We start from the raw sequence: 24,995 nt of genomic DNA, 5'->3' as shown, positions 1-24,995 counted from the left end.
AAGGGTAGTGCATTTGTTGATTCGCTTAGGATTACTTCCTATTACAATGTAATTACTAACTAATTGTAACTTCACTTTATACGTAAATAAGTCTATGAATTCTGGAGTCCCTATATGTACAAAGGCTGCAGAGCAAAAAAGAAAGCTGCCAATATCGCCTTTAGCTACAGTATGTGGAAAAGCTGCCAAAGATAATAACCTGATTCCTTGAGAGGAAGGGAAGCAGTGATGAGACTATTCTATTGTTTGTACTGTTTTATGTCCTATAGATAAAGCAGGAGGTCTTAAAGGGGAACATAATAAATGACATAAACTGAAAAAAAAAAAAGAATATATAACATAAACAGCATTAAAAAATTCCATCTTGCTATTTATTTTTCACTTTTTATAGGGTTAAACAAAAAAGGAAAATGGGATGTCTTTAAAATCCTGCCTGACATATTTACCTGTCAGTATATTCCCCTTGTAAGCAAGGAAATAGTGATGAGAGAATCTGAAAAATTTCCTAAATGCAACAACCGCACAATTTTTGTATGTGTGCAACTTTTTTGACACAACCATCATTTTTTCATTCATAGTGAATTTTTGTGGCAGTTTCATGAAAAAAAACGACAATGCCAAAATGCGGAATTTTACGGTGAATCCATGCCTGCTGAAAAAAACGTGCTAATCAATAGTAGCAAATCAAAACTATTACAGTTTGATAGAAAGTTTAGTGTTAAGGTTGGAAACAAAAAACATGCATTTAAGGCATTTAAGGCATTCAAGTTAGCTGGCACAGCTGTAACTTTTATTAGGTACCAATAAACCAATAAAGCATGGGAAAGCTATCAGGCAAGCTAATGTAGAGTATGAAAAGGGCATGAGGAATGAGTACTAAAATGAATTTGATTTTTTTTTTTAAATCTGTAAAAAGCAAAGAAGGGGTGGGGCCCTTAGTATAACAGGGAGCTAAATTGGTAGATAAGAGCAGGGTAAAACAGTGATTCTGAACTATTATGTTTTTGTCTGTTTACTGAGGAATTAGATAATGAAGGGAGCTAAATTGGTTGGTAAAACAATGATTCTGAACCATTATGTTTTTGTCTGTTTACTGAGGAATTAGATAATGAAGGGAGCTAAATTGGTTGATAAGAGCAGGCTAAGGGCTCTGGCACACGGGGAGATTAGTTGCCCGCAACAAATCTCCCTGTTCGCGGGCGACTAATCTCCCAGAAATGCCATCCCACTGGCGAAAATTGCACCGCTGAACGTTATGTTTTTGTCTGTTTACTGAGGAATTAGATAATGAAGGGAGCTAAATTGGTTGATAAGAGCAGGCTAAGGGCTCTGGCACACGGGGAGATTAGTCGCCTGCAACAAATCTCCCTGTTCGCGGGCGACTAATCTCCCGGAAATGCCATCCCACTGGCGAAAATTGCGCCGCTGCTGCATTTTCGCCAGTGGGATGGCATTTCAGGGAGATTAGTCGCCCGTGAATAGGGAGATTTGTCGCTGGCGACTAATCTCCCCGTGTGCCAGAGCCCTAAAACAGTGATTCTGAACTGTTATGTTTTTGTCTGTTTACCGAGGAATTAGATAATGAGGGGAGCTAAATTGGTTAATAAGAGCAGGGTAAAACAGTGATTCTGAACTGTTATGTTTTTGTCTGTTTACCGGGGAAGTAGATAATGAAGGTTTCTTTTTTAATAGACCCACTGATAACTGGTTGTTCAAAAAGGAGGAAGTTCAAAAGAGGCTAGAATACTGTACATAAAAGCTAACAAAGGTCTAGGAAGAATGGCATGCATCCTAAAGTACTAAAAGAGCTCTTTGGTGGTTCACCTTTGTAATAAACGTTATATATGGCTTTTTTATGGCATTTTTGCAATATATATTCATTAGTATAAATTAAGTTTTTAGGAGAAAGTGACCCACAATAAACTCTCTGAAGACTGGCTGCGCTGTTTCTCAGTTTTCCACACTGAGGCTTCCACGACAAGCAAGTTGGGCACAGCATCTTCTGTCATATACTGTATGCGCCCAATCATTGGAAGAAGAAGCAGGCTGTGCCCAACATGAGTATGACAAAACCCTTGATGAATAACTGTGTCAGCGATCCCCTTGTATCACAGAAAAGTTATCGCAATTCACTTAGCATTGTGGGTTTCTTCTTAATGCTTAATTTTTGCTAATGTTGCACAAATGCTCTATTAGCAGTGAAAAGCCATATATAAATTTTGGAAAAATTAGCAAATGGCCAATGTGATATCTTCATTTAAAAAGGGACCCCATTCTCCTCCAGACTAAAACCTGTAGGCCTGTTCAATTTATATCAGTGGTAGGGAAGTTTTTTGAGAGCGTACTAAAGGATAATGGATAATATAGGTTACATCAAAATACAAAATATGGGGTAAAAAAGGTTGTTGTACAAACAGGGTCTTTCAACCCTCACTGGTGTCTTTATTAAGGGCATCCACCCATCTGTCTCCTACGCACCCCCTACCAACATGTCATTCAGAGGTGCAAGGAAGGGGGTTGCATGGTGCAGCCTGTATTAGGGCCTTGTCCTTATCGCTTGCTTTAGGGTAGGACTTTGCTGTGATTCGTGATGCTGCTCTCTGCAATAAATGTTGGGTTATTGATCCAGCACTCAAGAAAGAGAGCAGCAGACCCCAGGGTGCAAGTGCTACTTAGATAAGCACTAAGGGTGCAACACTGTGCCCCTAAGTACTCTTGCACTTGTGCCCAGGGGTGTTGTTGTTAATGACCAGTAGTGACTGGAAAAACCCAAGTGGGAAGGTGTGTCTCTCCCAGAATGCTCTGTGAGACACAGCTGATGTGAACAATACATTGGCTGTGATTGAAAACTTGTGAGTAAATATTCTTATTTTATTAAGTAAATTGCAATCAGAAATTATATAGATGTTAAAGGGCCAGTCTTTCCAGTGTTGTAAGAATTAACTTAAATTTGTTAATTTGATTTATTTATTTTCTCTGAATTTAAAATTGTCCTTTACTGTGGAAAATAATCAAAATAGTGGACTGTGTGTGCAGTTTGGTTTTCCTTGAAATCTGCATTGTGTTATTCAGTATTTCCTGTTTGAAAGGTGATCACTCTGTAGTACAAGATGCTGCTGACACATATCCCTCTGCAATTAATTTAAAGTACAGTAAATCAAAGAAAATCACAGATGCATCACTTTAATTTTGCTACTATGTAAGTAATTCTAATTTATTATGGATTACATGAATAATTCACATGTATATTAAATGAGGAGCTATATTTCTAAAGGTGAGTTAACTTGAAAAGCACTGTGAGGAAAGTCCCTTGCACTTTGCTTTGTCAGTCATATACATGAAAGTTGTTTTGCCCTCATTTATTTACTTGCAAATGTATTTCTTTTCATATTCGCAATTGTTTATATAGAAAATGCATCCTGCTTTGAGAATGTGCATTTATAATTCCAAGTGTGCACTAGTTTGACATACTACACTCATTGGTACAACTATGGCAGCTAGCATGACATTCAGTACATTTAGGTCACAAATTACTGTAGGTAAAAAAACAGAAAGTTTATAAGAAGCAACCCAACCATGTCCTAGACTCACATGCTATGCCCCTTTAATTTATGAGACTCATACAGTGGAGGAAATAATTATTTGACCCCTCACTGATTTTGTAATTTTGTCCAATGACAAAGAAATGAAAATTCTCAGAACAGTATCATTTCAATGGTAGGTTTATTTTAACAGTGGCAGATAGCACATCAAAAGGAAAATCGAAAAAATAACTTTAAATAAAAGATAGAAACTGATTTGCATTTCATTGAGTGAAATAAGTTTTTGAACCCTCTAACAAAAAAAGACTTAATACTTAGTGGAAAAACCCTTGTTTGCAAGCACAGAGGTCAAACGTTTCTTGTAATTGATGACCAAGTTTGCGCACATTTTAGGAGGAATGTTGGTCCCACTCCTCTTTGCAGATCATCTCTAAATCCCTAAGGTTTCGAGGCTGTCTCTGTGCAACTCTGAGCTTGAGCTCCCTCCATAGGTTTTCTATTGGATTAAGGTCCGGAGACTGACTAGGCCACTCCATGACCTTAATGTGCTTCTTCTTGAGCCACTCCTTTGTTGCCTTTGCTGTATGTTTTGGGTCATTGTCGTGCTGGAACACCCACCCACGACCCATTTTCAGTTTCCTGGCAGAGGGAAGGAGGTTGTCGTTCAGGATTTCACGATACATGGCTCCGTCCATTTTCCCGTTAATGCGAATAAGTTGTCCTGTGCCCTTAGCAGAAAAACACCCCCAAAGCAAAATGTTTCCACCCCCATGCTTGACGGTGGGGACGGTGTTTTGGGGGTCATAGGCAGCATTTTTCTTCCTCCAAACACAGCGAGTTGAGTTAATGCCAAAGAGCTCTATTTTGGTCTCATCAGACCACAGCACCTTCTCCCAGTCACTCACAGAATCATTCAGGTGTTCATTGGCAAACTTCAGACGGGCCTGCACATGTGCCTTCTTGAGCAGGGGGACCTTGCGAGCCCTGCAGGATTTTAATCCATTGCGGTGTAATGTGTTTCCAATGGTTTTCTTGGTGACTGTGGTCCCTGCTATTTTGAGGTCATTAACTAACTCCTCCCATGTAGTTCTAGGATGCTTTTTCACCTTTCTCAGAATCATTGACACCCCACGAGGTGAGATCTTGCGTGGAGCCCCAGAGCGAGGTCGATTGATGGTCATTTTGTGCTCCTTCCATTTTCGAACAATCGCACCAACAGTTGTCACCTTCTCTCCCAGCTTCTTGCTAATGGTTTTGTAGCCCATTCCAGCCTTGTGCAGGTCTACAATTTTGTCTCTGACATCCTTGGACAGCTCTTTGGTCTTTCCCATGTTGGAGAGTTTGGAGTCTGCTTGATTGATTGATTCTGTGGACAGGTGTCTTTTATACAGGTGACTAGTTAAGACAGGTGTCCGTAATGAGGTTGACTAATTGAGTAGAAGTGTCTAACCACTCTGTGGGAGCCAGAACTCTTAATGGTTGGTAGGGGTTCAAAAACTTATTTCACTCAATGAAATGCAAATCAGTTGCTATCTTTTATTTAAAGTTATTTTTTCGATTTTCCTTTTGATGTGCTATCTGCCACTGTTAAAATAAACCTACCATTGAAATGATACTGTTCTGAGACTTTTCATTTCTTTGTCATTGGACAAACTTACAAAATCAGTGAGGGGGTCAAATAATTATTTCCTCCACTGTACATGTGAACAGCTTGTTTTCATTAGCCCATATTCATATAGGGTCAGTGCAGCAGCTGCTACCTATATCATCTTAGAGGTTTGTTTGGTGTACAACTGCTTAATTTAAAATAGGGCAGAGAAAGAACATTTCATGAACTGCTATTATTATATTAATTGGTACAATATGAGCCTTCATCCAAGTGCTTAAATGGGAATGCTTCTACTTTTGACTCATTACTCCACTAATAAATCTGATGGGGGCAAGTGTAAATACTTTTATCCCATTGGAAGATGGGATGTTAAGTAAGTATTGAACCATGTTCTGATAAATTAAGCAGAAAAATGAAGAAATAAGGCAGATATAACATGGCAACATTTACCTTGTTCCCACTATGTGTCTTCAATGAAAGTTCTCTTGTTTATAGGGTTGCACATTGAACATTTATAAGTCACATTTATCTGCAACAAGATATACAGTCAAAGAAAATGTCACGCCACCTGCAATTTTAAGACACCAGACTGTATTTGACATAGGTCTCTATAGCAAACTTTACTATTTTTTATTTAATAAGATTGGACAATATAAAACTGGGGCATTCTATCAAAGTTTTATGCTATATGAGATCGTATAGGAATCATTGTACTCAAATTGTTAGACCTGTACTTACAAATGAAACAAATACAGTGTGGTGTCCAAACAGTATACAAATTAAAAGCCCAAAGATTTGACTGGAATGTAAGGAGTATATCGTGCCACTTTGGCATCCCTGTGGGTAAAGTACTAGCTTCACTGGCTGACCCTTTTTCAGATATAAAATGATTTTTCTACACTTCTTTTTGTTACTTAAGAATATTTGTCTGCCTTGTGCGTGTATGCACCTTTCTGTTCTCTTTCTAAACTCTTACACTCAGATATTGATCGTTTGACCTTAACCTTAACAGATCATAGTTTTGGATACCTTCATATCTTAATCATTTACAAATGTATTATAGCTGCATTTTCTCACTGGAATAAGGGTTTATTCTAGGAAACTATATTTATTAGACAAGCCGGTAAAGAAACCACTAATGAAATGCTTTTCACAATCAATAGTTTCAGGATTAGCTAAATAAGAAAGATTACATGGCTCTACACCATAAACAAATTTTCATTTCAAAATACAAGCAAAATCAGCCTGCATTCGTTTATATGTATCTAGAGGACCCCCTAATTTATTTAGGAGTAAATTATTCATGGCTGTAAATTTTTGGAATATTGTACTGTCATATACAGTACAGTGTCAAATGAATGTAAGTTTTCAAGGTAAAATACTACATATTTCACTATTAAAAAGAAAGTGGAAAGCTGAAAATCAAGGTATGGGAAATTCTCACATTTTGATAACCTGGACAAAATATATTTCCTAAAGTTAATTTAGTTTATGGGTTTGGTAAGTTGGTTGCAAAGTGGCCATTCTGCTTAGTGTTTCGGACCATGAAGTTAGTAATGAAATCAATATGAGATCACCTTCCTGTAATCCTGGTGAAAAAAATCGCTCATCACTAGATAGCAGGTTTCTCATGATCCTTTATCCAGAAACCTGAGCAATTTTTTTTCACCTGGATTACAGGAAGGCAATCTAAAATCTATTGCATTTGAATAAAATAATTAAATGTATTTATTTATTTTTTCTCTGTAATAAAAAAACAGTACCTTGTACTTAATCCTCAAGGTATGGAGATCCAAATTATGAAAAGATCCCTTATCCAGAAAACCCCCGGTCCTGAGCATTCTGGATAACAGGTCCCATGCCTATATGCTATATCCATATCCATTGACCAGGGCACCCAAGCAAATTGGTATACACATTTTGTAAAACAATAGAATGCAATGGGTCTGGATATTTAAGGTATGGAGTTAATATTTTGAGTTTGTTAAATCCAGAAGCTGTTTCGTTATCTCAAGCTCAATTCTATTACCTCTCATGTTATAAATCTGGAGTTGAAAGAGTTTTCAGTTCAGCACTCATGAAACAATTAAGAAGATCAGAAACACTTAAAACTGACAAATGTTTAAGCTTGCTGAATTGTTTTGCTCATCTCTAAATGAAATGTTTATACCCTCCAACTGTGAGAAGAAATAGAAATGATCAATAATTAATTGGCCATCTTTCTTTTAAAAACGATATGGAATCATTCATTTTCGTTATACTAAGAAGTAAAAGCGTACTCTCATTTTATTTAAAGTGATAATAAACTCCATGATTTTCAGCTAAATAGGAATTTTACTGGAAAACGTGGCAAAATACATCATACACATTGTTTATCTAATTTAATTTTATCAAATAAAGTGTAGCTATACTTTTACCCTGCATCATAAATGGTTGTTACTGTTTCTTAGGAATGGTGGGGAAAGATCACATCATTATGCAAAGTGCTGGACAGGAGAAGTTAATCTGACCGAATACCTTCGCCACCACCTACAACTGCCCTGAGAAAGCAGAGAAGCCAAATCTTAAACCAGACCAAGTCAGTTTTACAGTTTTTTTTTACAATATATGATTAGCATTATCATCCAATGCTGGGCCAAGTTCTACTGGCACCCAAGGCCCAACCTGCAACCATCCCACCCTCTGTGCTGCTGGTCACTCAATAGGCACCGCTTGTTGCTCACAAGCTCCTCTGCACCACTACTGCTGCTGCCCCCCACTGCCTCACTCATGTTTCCTGCACTGTTGAGTAACTTACTGATCTCCAAGTTGTGCCCCCCTAAGCTGTTGAGGCAAAGGCTAGGACTTACTTTGTCTGCTCCTAGTTCTGACCCTGTTTATAACCTGATTATTTAGGCTATTGTTTAAGTGGTAACTGTATACTTCTGTATATAAAACATCCTAAAAAACAAATATAGTAAAAGGCACGATAATTTTCCATTTTGATATTTTTATGGAAAAAAAGTTACAGAATCAGAAGTTTATAATGCTGGCTTAGACATGGGAATTTTCTATTCCAATTTTATTTCAATTAAGGAGGGTGATATTGTTCTCAGCAGGTGTTTTCTTTTATGACAGAGGGATCATCAAAACTGATAGCATCTCTTCAAAGGTATGAGTTTGATAAAACAGTATATGGCTTATGGTGAAATTTCATGAAAAATATCTTGACTGGGATTTTCTTTTGATGAGAGAAACTTCAGTATTGAAGGGGAGTTAAATAGAAAACACATGTACCAAGGGCACACAGTTATGTAACAGAAGTTGCAAGAATCTAAAGTACATACTGGGTGTTACTAGGTATAGTATAGGGGTCATTTACGTTGCTGAAAGGCCTCTGTTGGACATATTTTTGCATTTTACACAATGTGTTTAGCTCTTGCTGAATGGTCTCAATGGTCTCTTGCTGAATAGTTCCAATACGCAAAAATCCTGCTTATATCTTTTGTTAACGATTTCCACTGCAGTTGCTCCAAAGAGCAATTACTGGGGGGAAAGATGATCCAAAATAATACATACGTCAGCTTGGGGGGAGAAGGCCTGCAATCCCAGCACTCCTTTTAATGACCAAATATTGTGCACATTTTGTGACAAAAAGTGTGCACTAACTGTGTGTGTCAGTGTTAGTTTACAGCCATACATACCAGCAAAACACTTTTGTTTTGTTGGCACAGTGAAAGGTGAAATTTGTTCTTCTCAAGGAAAGCCCTGGAGCTATAAACGCAGAAGCTGCATGGCAAGGGTTCTGAATGACCAGCAGCCAGATTACACTGGTTTATGTTTAAAGATTTGCAGAATCATATGTAGCTGTGATTGGATGAGAAGCAAGGTGAGGGGAAAGCTGGGCTGGGGAGGAGAAGGATAGGGATGTGATGTCATGAGAGAAGCAGTTCACTTCCTATCTTCTAATGAAGTAGAAACAGCAGAGGTAGAGCTCTCTCTGTAATATAATGGTATTAGCTGCAATATATACACACTAACTCCTCACTATACTGTCTCACTGTAGTCACTCAGGCAGCATGGAGGCCACCCTGGACCCAAAAATGTACTCTCTATTATATAGAAATCCAGACTGTGACACTGAGCTGCAGCTACTACAACACATTAGAGTATACAGAGAGCTGTAGTTGGAGTATACAGAATGGGTGGTTGGGCTCAGTCGGAAATAGGGCAAAACCTGGATTCAGTAACTTTCCTGGGCTTTGCTTTACTAACACTACGTATTGCACAGTAGTTCTATATATATATTTGATTCAGCAGCCTGCCATCAGAGTTTGACCTCTAATTTTACTGGGCCTTATAGAGTTGTGGATGTCATCTATATATATATTATTAACCCACATATATTTTTATATATATATATATATATATATATATATATATATATATATATATATATATAGTCTTTAGGAAGCCAGCACTCACATTTACAGGTTACTGGACGCCCGGGTGCAGTATTGAAAATTCAGATAACATGTCACAAGAAGGATACCGCACTCACAGGACTTAGTAGAAGAAAAAACGGTGATTTATTGTTCACAGCATACAACTGACGTTTCGGCTGTCTCCACAGCCTTTGATGTGGAGACAGCCGAAACGTCAGTTGTATGCTGTGAACAATAAATCACCGTTTTTTCTTCTACTAAGTCCTGTGAGTGCGGTATCCTTCTTGTGACATATATATATACAGTATATATTAATATACAGTATATATATACATTTACCAATCGAGTTGCACTCTGTACGTTTAAAACTCAGCTTTTATTGAAGCATCCGTAAAAACTATATACAAGAACAGTTCATAATAATATCACAGTGAGTACTTATCCATCCAGATGGCCACATTTGCGCAACGTTTCGGGAATATTGCATCACATCATATCTCACATCACAAAGGTACATTTGTTTGTAACTCCATGTATATAAAGAAGACGGAAGTGACGTAACTGATCACCGTTGAGATGGGATATATATATATAGATGTAGTCAGTGTTCAGGAACCGCTCACACAGGTCTTATGTAGCTTGAAATCAATTTATTAAGGTGAACAAACGACTAGCGTTTCGGCTGACACACCAGCCTTTGTCAAAGTCACAAAAGATAGTGTGCACAAACCCTATAAAGTGTGTTTGGCGGGAAAACCAAACGAGCAGTGGTATGGAAATAAACCCACCATGTGATGACATCACAAACCCACCCCTGTCATGTCATCACATGGTGGGTTTATTTCCATATTTTTTGGACGCTTCTACTGCTTGTGCTAGGTGACAGCCTGCTTAGATTTCCTATCATCCAGACACTACATATTCAGGACTAGGAGCAGGGCTGCTGAATTCTCACATGGTGGGACATGCAGCTCCTGCTGGTAGCAGAGTTTTGGGCCATCCTCTCTGTAGGTAGAGGCAGTCTAATACTCACTGGTGGATATAATGACATAGTGCTGATCTCAAGTCTTCAGTGAGGAACAGCAGAGCATAGTAGCAATCTCTTATGGAATTCTGGATTTGAATATTGCCTTGGGGGTGAGGCTGGCAATGTTCTATTTATTTGATAAAATGTGAATAAATGCTGTGGCCATTTTACCCATTTCTGGCTCCTGGTGTTTCATCAAAGTATGTTACAATGGGGTTCAGAGGGATGGTTGAAAACAAAGGGTCAATTGAGGAGTCCCCTTGTCATGCTTAGCACCTGATGTAGCTAGGAGCGTTTATATGTGATTTATTAGCTATACTTAGTATATGTGAAGCTAGCTGTTTGAGTTAGTACAAGTGGAAATTGAACTTTAGTTTACTCTTTTCATTCTTCTGGGATAGTGTAGTCTAAGGGGCAGTAGGTGAGAGAGATAGAGTGGAACAGGATGTGCTGCTGGCCACGGGAATGCCACCCCAAAACTGGCCAGCTCCCATGCTGTTGATAATGATGATAAAGAAAAGCTGGCCCCAGAGAGGTAGGCAGGACTGTGCCTGTTATTTTTGCTTTCATTGGCCGACCTATACAAGGTAGAGGAAGTGCTGGGAAACTGCCTGCATTCCCTCTTAATGTTTGAGCTTAAGGAGGACTTGGGTCCAGATACCCAAAATCCTTTTAAGCAGCAGACAGGCATGGGGGGGATGCATTTCTGTCCAGCGTCAGACTGGGGTGGCTTTAACTGGGGAAGAGAAGCTGGGCAGGAGAACGGGCTTGGGTCAGTGGGGCCCATGATGGCTGGGGCCCACTGGGTTTTTTCACAGTGTCCTGATAGCCAACTACAACCCTGTTCCTGTCTGATGAAGGGGAGGAAAGCATGGCACAGCCCAGCACCACAGCAGTAGTGGATGTTAGGCAGGGTACCCTAATGGAAGGGCAGCAAATTGCTGGAGTTGAGGTGCAGGCCAGCATGCTGGACTAGGGTTCCACATACAATGCAGGGTGAGATCTAGAAGGTCTGCTGTAAGAGTCCATAGGATGCCATAAGATGCCATTGTCAGCTGCCTGTTTCATGCCTGACTCAGTCAGAGCTCTCCTGTAGACTGACTAGCCAGGCCTTCCTGGTCAGTTTGTAGCATCTACTCTATAGCAACTGACTATAGCCAGTCCATGTATTCTTAAAAAATGTCCATATATTCTGTTATCGATTAGCTTGCTTACATATAAAGAGTTACTACAATTTTATTGCACAAACAGTAGCACAAGTTACTGTTTCTACAACATTTATTTATAAGTTACAGAAAAGACTGAAGTTTTCTGGGAATGTGTAAGTGGATGCCCTTAAATTATTGTTTAACTACAACTCCCACATCACCTGCCAGCTCACTTAGCATGTACTGTATGTTTCAAATTGCTGAGCCTTTGTGCCAAATAATTTGATTGCTGCTTCTCAGCAAAGAAAAAGCAAGTGATAGGTGGCTTCTTTCATATTTTTCTCATAAGTAACCAAGAAATAAAGTTTTAGGTGTTTGTTAGTGACCCAGGTGAGTGAGACAGAAAGTCTCAGACTATGTAAGGGTGAATTGGGTTGAATTTTTAGACCTTCAAAGTCCAGGTTTTCTATCTGATAGGAAAGATGGGCAGGTGGGGGCTGAACTTTAGATGTCATTCAAGAATGGTTGGGCCACTCCTCTCTGCTCTGAACACAAGCTGCCTGTCAATGCTGAGCCAAGTAAAGCAGATTCCCATTCATGATAGTTCCTCTTTAAGCTCCATGGTGGAGCTATGAGCTACTCAACTAGTAATCCACCCAAACGAAAAAATTATATATCCACAGCACACAATTTGAGGGCTAATTTAAACATAGAAATTAGTTTAAAAATACAGGTGCCTGTCTGGAAAAAGCAATATAGGTTCCCCCACACAAACTGCTCACCGCTCAAATCCTTTGGTCCAGGTGCAACCTGCCCCGGACCCTGCGCTCAGGTGAAAAAACTCACGGCCAGGGATAACTCACTTCCAAATAAGAAAGCATTATGCTTACCAGACAGTCCTGTTGACCCGGGTGCTCCTGCCCTGAGTCCGTAGCCAGGGGACAAATCTCGTCACAAAACTTCACACATTGGCAGTGCACTCCAGGTCAGCATAAAAAAGCCGCAACAGGTGATATTAAAATCGATCAACCTTTATTTGCACATCTAAAAAACACAGCTTGAGGTCTTACGCGTTTTGTGACAGCGCACTTCCTCAGAGACCTCTCTCCATTTCTTACACATAGGAAATATATACCCATTATCCCACCCATAAAATTATGGTAATTTTATGGGTGGGATTATGGGTATATATTTCCTATGTGTAAGAAATGGAGAGAGGTCTCTGAGGAAGTGCGCTGTCACGAAACGCGTAAGACCTCAAGCTGTGTTTTTTAGATGTGCAAATAAAGGTTGATCGATTTTAATATCACCTGTTGCGGCTTTTTTATGCTGACCTGGAGTGCACTGCCAATGTGTGAAGTTTAGTAATCCACCCAAACTGAACTAATCTATGGCACTGGCTATGTATTGGCCATGGAATCTCCAGCTTTGACCAAGCTCCTTGGGGTAAGATATTTAACACTTTAAAGGACAATGAAAGGTTAATATAAATTAAAAGTAAGTCTTAAGGCATTCTTTTTAAGTACTTACTGCATATCTAAATTCCCAGATCCCTGCTTGCTTCTCTGAGAAATGGTGCTGGCAGCCTACAGCAGTGTGAAGACTACAGTGACATCACTGACATCTCTCTGTCCTTCCTGTAGGCTGCCAGCGGCAGCCTTCCTATTCTCTGAGCATGTGTGTAACTTGATCCTGTCTCCTGTTCTGAGCTACACATGCCCACCAGCCAATCAGAAGCGGATCTGGCAGAGGGGAGGGGGGAGGGAATGAAACACATGTGCAGTATGAAGCAAGGAGGGAAAGGAAGGGAGAATACCTTTTTAGAGATGGCTGCCTGTTCTAGAAAATGTGAAGTAAGTGTGACTGAGTAAATATTTGATTAAGTGAGCCAAAAGTGTGGCGTTTTTACTAAACAATAGGAGGACTATTGGGCAGTATGCTTTTTAAATTTTGACTTGCATTCTCCTTTAATATGTCCCTTATAAATGTTATCATTTTAGCAATTTAATGTGTTAAGAAACATGAATAATGTGACTGATTAATGAATGCCACACACTCTACAACTTCTAGTAAAATATTTTAATGGAAGAGGTGTAATTACCTGTTAAAATTTAGTAGTGCTTGCCTCTATTCTATTGCATGTGAACTTCCACGCAGTGGACTAAGCTGTGACAGATTTATAGCACCCTACAACAATGGTAGAGCTACAAGTTGCTGAGCATGGATTTGTTTTAACAATACTGATTAGTAATGAACATGTCTAATATATTACATATATTGCATATAAAATGGTTATAAAAGTTTTTTGGGTTATTTTTGTGCATTTCTTTCTTTTAAGTATTCCAGGCATGCATGAAAATCAGGCTTTGAGCTTTAGACTTGTTTTTTTCATCTTCTGCTAGGGGCTGATGTTATCACAACAGAGTGTTTTCATCATTTATTGCCTTTTGTGCACTCTTATGTTCAATCCTAAACTTATGTATTCCTAGAAAAGGAAATTAAAATAAGATTTCACTGTGATTTCTTTGTGTGTTGAAGTGCAAAGGTTCAGAGCTAAATTAAAATAACTTTCAGCCTGAAGAATCAGACAGGTTTAGACACAAGCACGTTTTTATTAGAAACCTTTTAGGTCTTGTTATGTGTCTAAGTTTACATTGTTAAAGGCTGAAGATTTGAAATAAAAGATTATAATATTATACTAGGCACCACATACATTTTAGGGTATCAGTAATATACCTCTATAATTCAAACATAGTGCATCATAAAGACATATTTTACATCCTTTATATGAAAAAAGGAAACCTCTTGAGGGAAAGCACGAGTATTGGTATATTAACTGGTAATTTAACAAAGGTAAAAATTGGCATTAAGCCAGATACATGATGCAGTCAATAAAATTGAGATAACTGTATAAATTAAAAACTGATCTGTACATATTGTGACAGGACAACCTGAAAAAGTAGTTAAGTGATTTTAGTGGTTGCTACATTGATTTTGGTTTATCATTGAAAAGGAGGCCTTTGACTCATAGCCCGATAACTAGGCTTCATATTGTTAAAACTCTGCAAACCTTTAAAGTACTGTATACTATATAGGGCAAACCTGAGAAAAGAGTAGGAATCTCCCTGCCAAAGATGAGAGCAGTCTCTTATGGATTTGGTATGCTGTTCGGGAACCTATTTATCATGCTGTGTAAAAAAGCAGTGCAAAAAAATGTCAAATTTATAATGGTGTATATATTTGCCATTCTTTTACTTCATTATTTTTATGATGTAACCCATTCACATCAATGGGAGAAAGCCAGATGGTAAATAAATTCTGGCCATAAAAACAGCATAAAAAATGGCAACAGATGATCACTGTTTTTCCCACAGCATTTTAAAGAAGGTAAATCTAAGTAAGCTTCAGCAGAAAGGTCTATGTAAATACAGCCATAAGCACTCACAGAAAGAGTCAAAAGAAACACAGGATTTATTTTCTTCTTTTGTGTACACATGTTCTTCTGTGTCAGACTTCCTTCTCTCAGAAAAATCCTTCAGGGCAGGGCACTTGTCTGCTTAGTTTGCTCCTCTCTCCCTCCCCTCTACCCTTCTCTGTCCTCCCCTTCCTATCATCTCTCGCTTCCCTCCCAACTGTGCTGTGTAATTAGAGCTTCAGCATGGAAGCTACTGAGACCAAGCTAAAATGGCAGCTGCTAGCTTAAGCAAACAAAAGGAGCTTCTAGGGCTGTTTACTCAGCTTTCTGCAGAATAAATATAGCATTCTAGCTTGCAGTATTGTGGCTAATCTATTGGCAATAAAATGCCTTTCTTTTTTTAAGTGGCCACTAGACTTTCGGCTAGCATTTTATGTGGAAGATGAATGTCTGCTTTAGCATTCACAATGTAAAATGTATTTGTACAAATCTGTTCAAGTTACCTTGTACCGTTGAGATCACAATGACACTAGAATTATGGGGGATAGCTGTATTGTGGGTAAAAATCATAACAACATCCACTTAAAATTGCACTCTGAACACTGCACTTGTGCTTGTAAATGAGCCCTAATGTGTCTTAACCATTTGCTGAGTGGAGGACCCCTTTAATGTATTTATGAAAGAAATGACCAATGATCAAAAATAAGACATCTTTATAAATTAAAAATTGCAACTGCAGCACAAGTTATAAGCTTCTAAAGGGAATGTTTCTGCAAATTTTAATCTTACTTTGTGCTGCAAAACGTTACTTTATCAAATATAGGGCCTATAGCATATTGAATGGTTTGATGAAAATGCTAGTAAAAGTATTGCAAATGCTTAACCAATATTATATAAAAACATCACTAATCTTATATGTGATGCTTTTAACTCTATAATGTTGTCAACAGAACAGTGTTTATTTTAGTTCTCCAAAAATCTAAGAAATTAAATTCATAACTTAGACATATAATAATATAACTATTTTTACAGAATCATATATCACAAGTTGTACAAACTAACATTTTTTAATTTAGTTCTGTTCATAATTTAAATGTTGTTCTTGCATAAAATCAAATATCAATTCTTGCATCTCACACCTTTATAAATTTGCTTTCGCAAAAGCAGATGGTAATCATGTCACTTCTTATGCTATTGTCCATTTGATCTCTCTCTTCCAGAGTCTGATAATCTCAAATTTATAATCTGTTGTATTGCATAGGAATGGGCATCTTTTATGCTTCTAGAAAGTCCCTGAATCTGTGCCCTAAAGGCCACTGCCAGAAATCTGTTGGAATGACAATCCTTAATTCTACCTAAAACATAAGCAAGTGCAAAGTTAGAAGAACTGACTAGTCAGTAGTGGGTTGTGCAATTGTATGCTTATTTACTAAACATGTGACTTCATGAGGGACATTGTTAAAGGAACAGTAACTCCAAAAAATGAAAGAGCTTCAAAGTAATAAATATATAATGCACTGTTGCCCTGCACTGGTAAAACTGGTGTGTTTGCTACAGTAACACTACTATAATTTATATAATAAGCTGCTGTGTAGCCACGGGGGCAGCCATTCAAGCTGGAAAAAAGGAGAAAAGGCACAGGTTACATTGCAGATAACAGATAAGTTCTGTAGAATACAATAGTGTTTTATCTGTTATCTGCTATGTGCCTGTGCCTTTTCTCCTTTAAATGGCTGCCCCCATGGCTACATAGCAGCTTATTTATATAAATTATAGTAGACTTTCTGAAGTAAACACACACCTTTTACCAGTGCAGGGCAGCAGCACATTAAATTTTAGTTACTTTTATACACTTTCATTTTTTGGTGTTACTGTTCCTTTAAACTCTATATTCATCTTGGCTCTGGAGTGGTTGCCCAAGATAATTCAACATCAACGATAATATTTTTCCAATTATGAAAGAAAGGAGGGGCATATACTCTTATAGGTAAGAATATTGTAATTCTATTGATGATAAGTATGAAGTTGGCACCCCCTGTGATTTCAACTTTCCTTAACTTTTAAAAAAGATTCAGGAATAGGAAAGTCAGATGAGAAAACATTCTGATTATGCGTCCTAATTTGGGAGGATGGGTGATATTTTAAACAACATCTTACAGCTAGTAATTTTTTTGCCATTCTTTTTTGATTCTATATTCCAAATACTGCTTATCCTGTGTAAGAAAAAGATGGGTGTCTCACACATGGTGAAAGGGTGAACAGTTTCTCTGTAATATAAGGCACTTATTTATTATGGTTCTGGTTAGAACAAAATGAAGAAAAATAAAATTTCATATTGCTGATTAAGCTACTGGGGAAAATGGTTAGTACAATTCTAAATTTAGAGAACATACTAAAGTATTCTGTTATGTAAACTAAACTCATAACCTCTGAAGTCAACAATGTAAATAATGCAGGATAGAAAAACAGTGCATAAAGTTAGCAAAAGATTAACTTATCAACATAGTAATATACTGTTAAGCTTGAAACCTGAGCTTACTGCTGAAATGGCTTACTATTTTGTGAAGAAGAGGAATCCCTGTCAACATTGGTCTTCCAGGAACTCAAGCAACCTAGTCAGGGTTGGACTGGGGGGTGCAGGACCCACTGGGGCTTCTGCCTCAGGGGCTCCTTTCCCCCCAATGATGGCCCCGAACACCTTCACCCCCTCTCCCCAGAGGGCCCCCAAAACCCATATGACCCCCTCCCCCGATTGCGCCTAAATGAAAATTACCTGCAGCATGTTGGGGGAAGGACTGGTAGATCAGTGTAGCACCCTGTGGGGATCGGGTCTGGGCCACTGGGGAACACTGTGTTTTTTCCCGGTGCCCCAACGGGCTAGTCTGACGCTGAACCTATAACTAGGGATGTAGCGAACTGATCGCCGGCGAACTAATTCGCGCGAACATCGGGTGTTCGCAAGTCCGCAAATTCGCGAACTTTTGGCGATGTTCGCCATTTGGGTTCGCCTTAGCTGGCGCCAAATTTTGACCTCTCACCCCAGACCAGCAGATACATGTCAGCCAATCAGGCAGCTCTCCCTCCTGGGCCACCCCCCCTTGGACCACTCCCTTCCATATATAAACCGAAGCCCAGCAGCCATTTTACATTCTGCCTGTGTGTGCTTGAAGAGATAGTGTAGGGAGAGAAGCTGTGATTGATTGAGGGAGAGTTTAAGTAGGATTTCTGGCTAGTAATCTACTACTGCTCTGTATTTGTGTGGGGATAGGAGCTGTGCATTCATTTGAGGGAGAGTTTAAGTAGGATTTCTGGCTAGTAATCTACTTTCTACTGCTCTGTATTTGTGTGGGGATAGGAGCTGTGCATTCATTTGAGGGAGAGTTTAAGTAGGATTTCTGGCTAGTAATCTACTACTGCTCTGTATTTGTGTGGGGATAGGAGCTGTGCATTCATTTGAGGGAGAGTTTAAGTAGGATTTCTGGCTAGTAATCTACTTTCTACTGCTCTGTATTTGTGTGGGGATAGGAGCTGTGCATTCATTTGAGGGAGAGTTTAAGTAGGTTTTCTGGCTAGTAATCTACTTTCTACTGCTCTGTATTTGTGTGGGGATAGGAGCTGTGCATTCATTTGAGGGAGAGTTTAAGTAGGATTTCTGGCTAGTAATCTACTACTGCTCTGTATTTGTGTGGGGATAGGAGCTGTATGTATTGATTTGAGGGAGAGTTTAAGTAGGTTTTCTGGCTAGTAATCTACTTTCTACTGCTCTGTATTTTTTGTCTAAATAACAATTTGTCTAAATAACAATAATAATTCCGTGTCCAGAAACATCACTTGAGTGACGGTTTTCCACCAGCAATAATATATTCCGTATCCACTACTGTATACGTTGCCCTTGCAGGCCTTGTTGCCCGGTGTCTGCAACCAAGTGCCACCTAGCTGTGTGAGCTTTTTCACAATTTGTCTAAATAACAATAATAATTCCGTGTCCAGAAACATCACTTGAGTGACGGTTTTCCACCAGCAATAATATATTCCGTATCCACTACTGTATACGTTGCCCTTGCAGGCCTTGTTGCCCGGTGTCTGCAACCAAGTGCCACCTAGCTGTGTGATCTTTTTCACAATTTGTCTAAATAACAATAATAATTCCGTGTCCAGAAACATCACTTGAGTGACGGTTTTCCACCAGCAATAATATATTCCGTATCCACTACTGTATACGTTGCCCTTGCAGGCCTTGTTGCCCGGTGTCTGCAACCAAGTGCCACCTAGCTGTGTGAGCTTTTTCACAATTTGTCTAAATAACAATAATAATTCCGTGTCCAGAAACATCACTTGAGTGACGGTTTTCCACCAGCAATAATATATTCCGTATCCACTACTGTATACGTTGCCCTTGCAGGCCTTGTTGCCCGGTGTCTGCAACCAAGTGCCACCTAGCTGTGTGAGCTTTTTCACAATTTGTCTAAATAACAATAATAATTCCGTGTCCAGAAACATCACCCAAGTTGTTGTTGTTTTGTAAAAATAAAAAAAATGCCAGGCAAAGGCAGGCCGCCACGCAGAGGCACTAGGGGCCGTGCTGCTATGATATCCTGTGGCCCTAGGAAATTGCCCAGTGTTCCGAAGGCACTTACCCTGAACTCCCAAAATGCTGAAGAGGTAGTTGACTGGCTTACACAGCACACCCCATCCTCTACCGTTTCTAACTTTGCCACAACATCCTCATCCTCCTCTGCTATGGACACCCCACCTACCACTTCCTCCACCACCGCCGCCCCTTCTTCACTGGAGTCAGAGGAGTTATTTACTCATGAGTTTGTTGAAATGAGTGATGCGCAACCATTATTGCCAGAAGAAGATGAAGGAGATGAGGACGTTACACCAGATATAACTCAGGCAGGCAACACAACAGAGATGGACATAAGGTGTGATGAGGTCCCCGCTGCTGCTGTCTTCTGTGAGCTGTCAGAAGAAATTGATGCATCTGAGGAGAATGATGATGAGGAGAGTGATATTTTGTGGGTGCCCACAAGAAGAGAGCAAGAGGAGGATAGTTCAGATGGAGAGACGGAGAGTCAGAGAGGCAGGAGGAGATTAAGACTTAGAAGAAGCAGGGACAGCTCCCAGGGAACAGTAGGGCAACAACATGAATCGGCACCTGTGGTCAGCCAGCCAACGCACCCGCCAACTTCTACTGTTACTGCTAGAAAGCCCACATCAAAAGGCTCAGCAGTGTGGCATTTTTTTAATGTGTGTGCCTCTGACAAAAGCGCTGTAATTTGCAATGAGTGCAGTCAGAAACTGAGTCTTGGGAAGCCCAACACCCACTTAGGTACAACTGCTATGTGAAGGCACATGAACGCCAAACACAAAGCACTATGGGAGCAACACCTCAAAGGCAGCAGCCAAACGCTAAGCCACCCTCCTTCTGCTCCAGCATCTTACTGCTCTACCTCTGCTGTCCTTGACCCGTCTCAACCACCCTCCACTCCGCCTTCCAGTTCCTGCTCATCTGCCCCCAGCCAAGTTTCTGTGAGGGCCATGTTTGAGCGTAAGAAACCAATGCCTCCGAGTCATCCCCTTGCCCGGCGTCTGACAGCTGGATTGTCTGCACTCTTAGCCCGCCAGCTTTTACCATACCAGCTGGTGGACTCTGAGGCTTTCCACCAATTTGTAGCAATTGGGACACCGCAGTGGAAGGTACCCAGCCGCAATTTTTTTTCACAGAAGGGAATACCACACCTGTACCAGCATGTGCAGAGCCAAATCACCGCATCTCTGTCATTTAGTGTTGGGGCAAAGGTCCATATGGCTACTGACACATGGTCCTCCAAGCATGGTCAGGGCAGGTATGTCACCTGGTGATGGCTGGGAAGCAGGGAATGCGTGGTTCAACAACAGTGGAGTTGGTGTCACCGCCACGGGTTGCATGCGGGTCTGCCACCACCTCTACTCCTCCTTTGCTGTCTAACTCGTCTTCTAACTCGTCTTCTAAGTCGTCTTCTAACTCGTCTTCTAACTTGGCTTCTTCCTCGGCTTCTTCCTCCTCTGCTGCTGTGTCCTCCTCCACACCTGTGCACCCCCAGCTCCACATAGGCTATTCGACGTGCCAGGTACGCCGTTGTCATGCTGTCTTGGGCATGACGTGCCTGGAAAGTAGAAACCATACCGGATCTGTACTCCTGTCATCTCTGCACTCACAGGCCGATCGGTGGCTGACCCCACACCAACTGAAAATTGGAAAAGTGGTGTGTGACAACGGAAGCAATCTGTTGGCAGCACTGAGACTGGGCAATTTAACACATGTGCCCTGCATGGCACATGACCTAATACCCTTTGCTTTTTTCTTGAGCGTGCCGTGCGACGAGTGACAGATGACGCTGTAGACCAGCGTGACCAAGAGCCTGATTTCTGGGCGGAATCACCAGAACGTTCCCAGGCACCTGCTGCAACGCAGGGAGAGGTGTCAGAAGCGGAGTCAGAGGAGGAAGGTGGCTTTGTGGAGGCAGAAGACCAACAGGAGCAGGCTTCCCAGGGGGCTTGTGGTCACCTTTTGTGGAGCCCTGGTCTTGTACGTGGCTGGGGGGAGGAGACGGTGGTGGATGAGGACGTAGTCCTTGATAACGAGGAAGGGGAGATGGATACCTCTGCATCCAACCTTGTGAGAATGGGGTCTTTCATGCTGTCATGCCTGTTGAAGGACCCCCGTATCAAGAGGCTTAAGGAGAAGGACCTGTACTGGGTGGCAACGCTACTAGACCCTCGTTACAAGCATAAAGTGGCAGAAATGTTACCAACGTACCAAGTCCGAAAGGATGCTGCATTTCCAAACCAGCCTGCAAAACATGTTGTACAATTCTTTTAAGGGTGATGTCACTCCACATTCCAGGGGCAGAGGTGCCGGTAATCCTCCCACGAGCACACCTGCAAGGACAATGCACTTTGGCCACTCTGTAACGTCAGACATGCAAAGTTTTTTCAGTCCAAGGCAGCGCCAGGACCCTTCTGGATCCACCCTCAGAGAACGCCTCGACCGGCAGGTAGCGGACTACCTGGCATTAACTGCAGATATTGACACTCTGAGGAGCGATGAACCCCTGGACTACTGGGTGCGCAGGCTTGATCTGTGGCCAGAGCTGTCACAATTTGCCATAAATCTGTTGTCTTGCCCTGCCTCAAGTGTCCTCTCAGAAAGGACCTTTAGTGCAGCAGGAGGGATTGTAACTGAGAAGAGAACTCGCCTAGGTCACAAAAGTGTTGATTACCTGACCTTTATTAAAATGAATGAGGCATGGATCTCGGAGGGTTACTGCACGCCGGAAGACTTGTTCTGACTGCCCATGCAGCTGTCCTTCTCTGCACGCCGCTTGACACCACACACAGCTGTCCTTTAGCGTCCTCCTCCACCACCGTACAAACTAGGGTGCAAATCCTACTGGCTTAATTGTAAGCCAAACTTTTTGGACAGGTAAATCCTGAATTTTTCTCTCTTCTACTCTTCTGTAGAAGAAAATTTTCTCTAATCACTAATCAGAGCCAATAATAAGGCAAAAGCATTAGCCAAGAATGTGGTTTAAATATAGGTTAGGTCAAAACCAGAAAATTCACACAAAATCTAGCTTAGGAAGGAACAGACGTAACAGTACTCAGCTTTTTCAAATGTACCATGTATAATTTAATAGTTAAGAGTTGGCGCTCTAGGTAAAAATTAAGTGTGGATAAAACACCTAAAAGGTTTTTATTTTCATTCGTTCACACTCCATAGCACATGATTAATACAGAAGATGTAAAAAAGGGGGAAGGGATAAAATTATTAAATAATGTTGGTGGATATATACAATTTGTTTACAGGCATAACAAATTACTATATTTAATGTAAACCAGGGTTCCTTAACAGGTTAGAAACACAATAATAAAATCACCTTTTCTATAAACTCCATATCTGGCTAAGTATTGACTATCTAATTCCCAATATCATGTGCACACCTGACATATTGTAAAGCAGAAAAATGAGTGGTGAATAAGTCATTAATAAGTCCCTGTGCTGACACAGATGTTAGTGTTAGGACGATAAATACAGTAATGACTCAGAAAACAGCACTGGTAAATAAAAAAAGAAAAGAAAATGAAAACATTAGATACAGTACATAACGGGGAGGCCCATTTTTAACATTTTCATTTTTGTGGTTCCACACCTAAACTCATTTCCACAAATTTCAGTCATTTATTAAACGTTCCTAATTAAAAAATCACAAAACCAAAAAGCCATGGAAACACTGCTAAAACCACAACCTCTTCATACTGTTGCACAACTGATAGCATCAAAAAACCAAAACCTCGTCTAAAAACCCCAAAGCAAAGAATGATCACTGCTATTGACTTCTACATAATCTCGCCAGGTTTTAGATGGTGTATTTTTGCTTTCAGATTTGTGATTCTGGCTGTCATATGTTCCATTTCTCTCATGTCTGCTATCCTGGGTATTATCTCTGAGAGTGTTGGCGATGTGGATTTTTCCATCGATATGTAATCCCCAGTCTGCATGCAGTCAGGATATAATTTATTAATCTTTGTTCAGCTATAGTTTTAAGGTCAAATGGTTTCCCAGTCAATGTAGTTAGTGGGTCTAGGGCATACTAACTGTAAAATACCTTATTCAAGAGTATCTCCACCTTTCCCAAAAATGTGGCCAGGGAGGGGCAGTACTGCATTATATGCGCCAATGTCCCTATCTCCCCCAGCGTCTCCAGCATTGCTGGCTCTCATTGGGAAACAGTTTATGTAGCTTACTTGGTGTATAATACCAAAAAAAAACAATGTTTTGTATAGGCTTTCCTTTTGTCTCACACGGTACATTTCTCCTGGCATTTTCCCATATTCCTCCCAGGTGCAGTTCAGGATAATTAAGCACTCCCCTTGAGTAAGGGTCAGGGTTGCACACTCAGGTCTCAGTTTACCACTGTCTGCATTGTTTATTAAATGGGGAATCAACAGTTCTGAACCAGAATGGACTAGTTTGTTTTCCTCTAGTAACACGCAGAAGCTATAAATATTTATTACTATCAGTCACGCTTCTTTTCAAGTTTGCTGTAGAATAATATATGATTATTTGTTTGACTTTCTAACATTATTAAAGACAATCACTTTGAACTTCTGTAAGATAAACACACATTTACAGCTGTAACCACTCAGACAATTATCCTTTTCTGAACTAGTTGCCATGTCTCTTTTAAATGCTGCAATGCATCACTGTCTCTGTAACAAAACCATGTTAGGCGCTTATGCCCTTCCATTTCTTCCTTGAGGATATAGAATAACAATATAGGCTACAAGTTACAATGCTGTTTCCTAATGCTTATCACTTAGTCAGACCGGTAAATGTCACACAAATTAGTGAATCCAAAGTTTAAAACTGCACAGTATTATGTTTGGTTTAATGCAGAATTTTCCAGTGGTTAAAGATAAGAAGCAAAGCATTTGTTTGAGAAAGTGATGGAAATCTTTTTGTGAGCAGCTCTTATTTTTGAGTGAGGAAATAGACCAAAGGCATATTTACTTTGGTATGCACAGTGCATATAAAGCAATGGCTAACTTTCTGTACAACAGTAAAATAAGCATTGTTCTATACTTCAGGAGTACCTCTTAGAGTTCTATAAATAGCCAAAATCTTGATATAAAGCTTTTCTGGGCCAATAGCCCAAAGCCCATTGTTGCTATTTAGTTTATAGTAGACAAGTAGGTCATTTAAATGCATGTGTATCTTAAATGATGTTCTGATTATAATATTATGGTTTGGTATCAGATGTTAATTTACATCTAAGGTTCCA

General features: G+C 40.0%; 1 long non-coding RNA gene across 1 annotated transcript in view; it reads left to right on the top strand.

The window, feature by feature from the left end:
* The first annotated feature begins 7,599 nt into the window (after positions 1-7,599).
* Positions 7,600-24,995, top strand: part of LOC116410416 — a 29,746-nt gene continuing 12,350 nt past the window's right edge. Inside the window, exon 1 of the long non-coding RNA XR_004222377.1 lies at positions 7,600-7,729. This is a non-coding gene — a long non-coding RNA (uncharacterized LOC116410416). The remainder of the gene's footprint in view (positions 7,730-24,995) is intronic.

The sequence above is a fragment of the Xenopus tropicalis genome, chromosome 4 (genome assembly GCF_000004195.4).
Source record: "Xenopus tropicalis strain Nigerian chromosome 4, UCB_Xtro_10.0, whole genome shotgun sequence".
NCBI classification, from domain to species: domain Eukaryota; kingdom Metazoa; phylum Chordata; class Amphibia; order Anura; family Pipidae; genus Xenopus; species Xenopus tropicalis.
The sequence above is the reverse complement of the archived record's forward strand: the minus strand, read 5'-3'. Positions and strand labels throughout refer to the sequence as shown.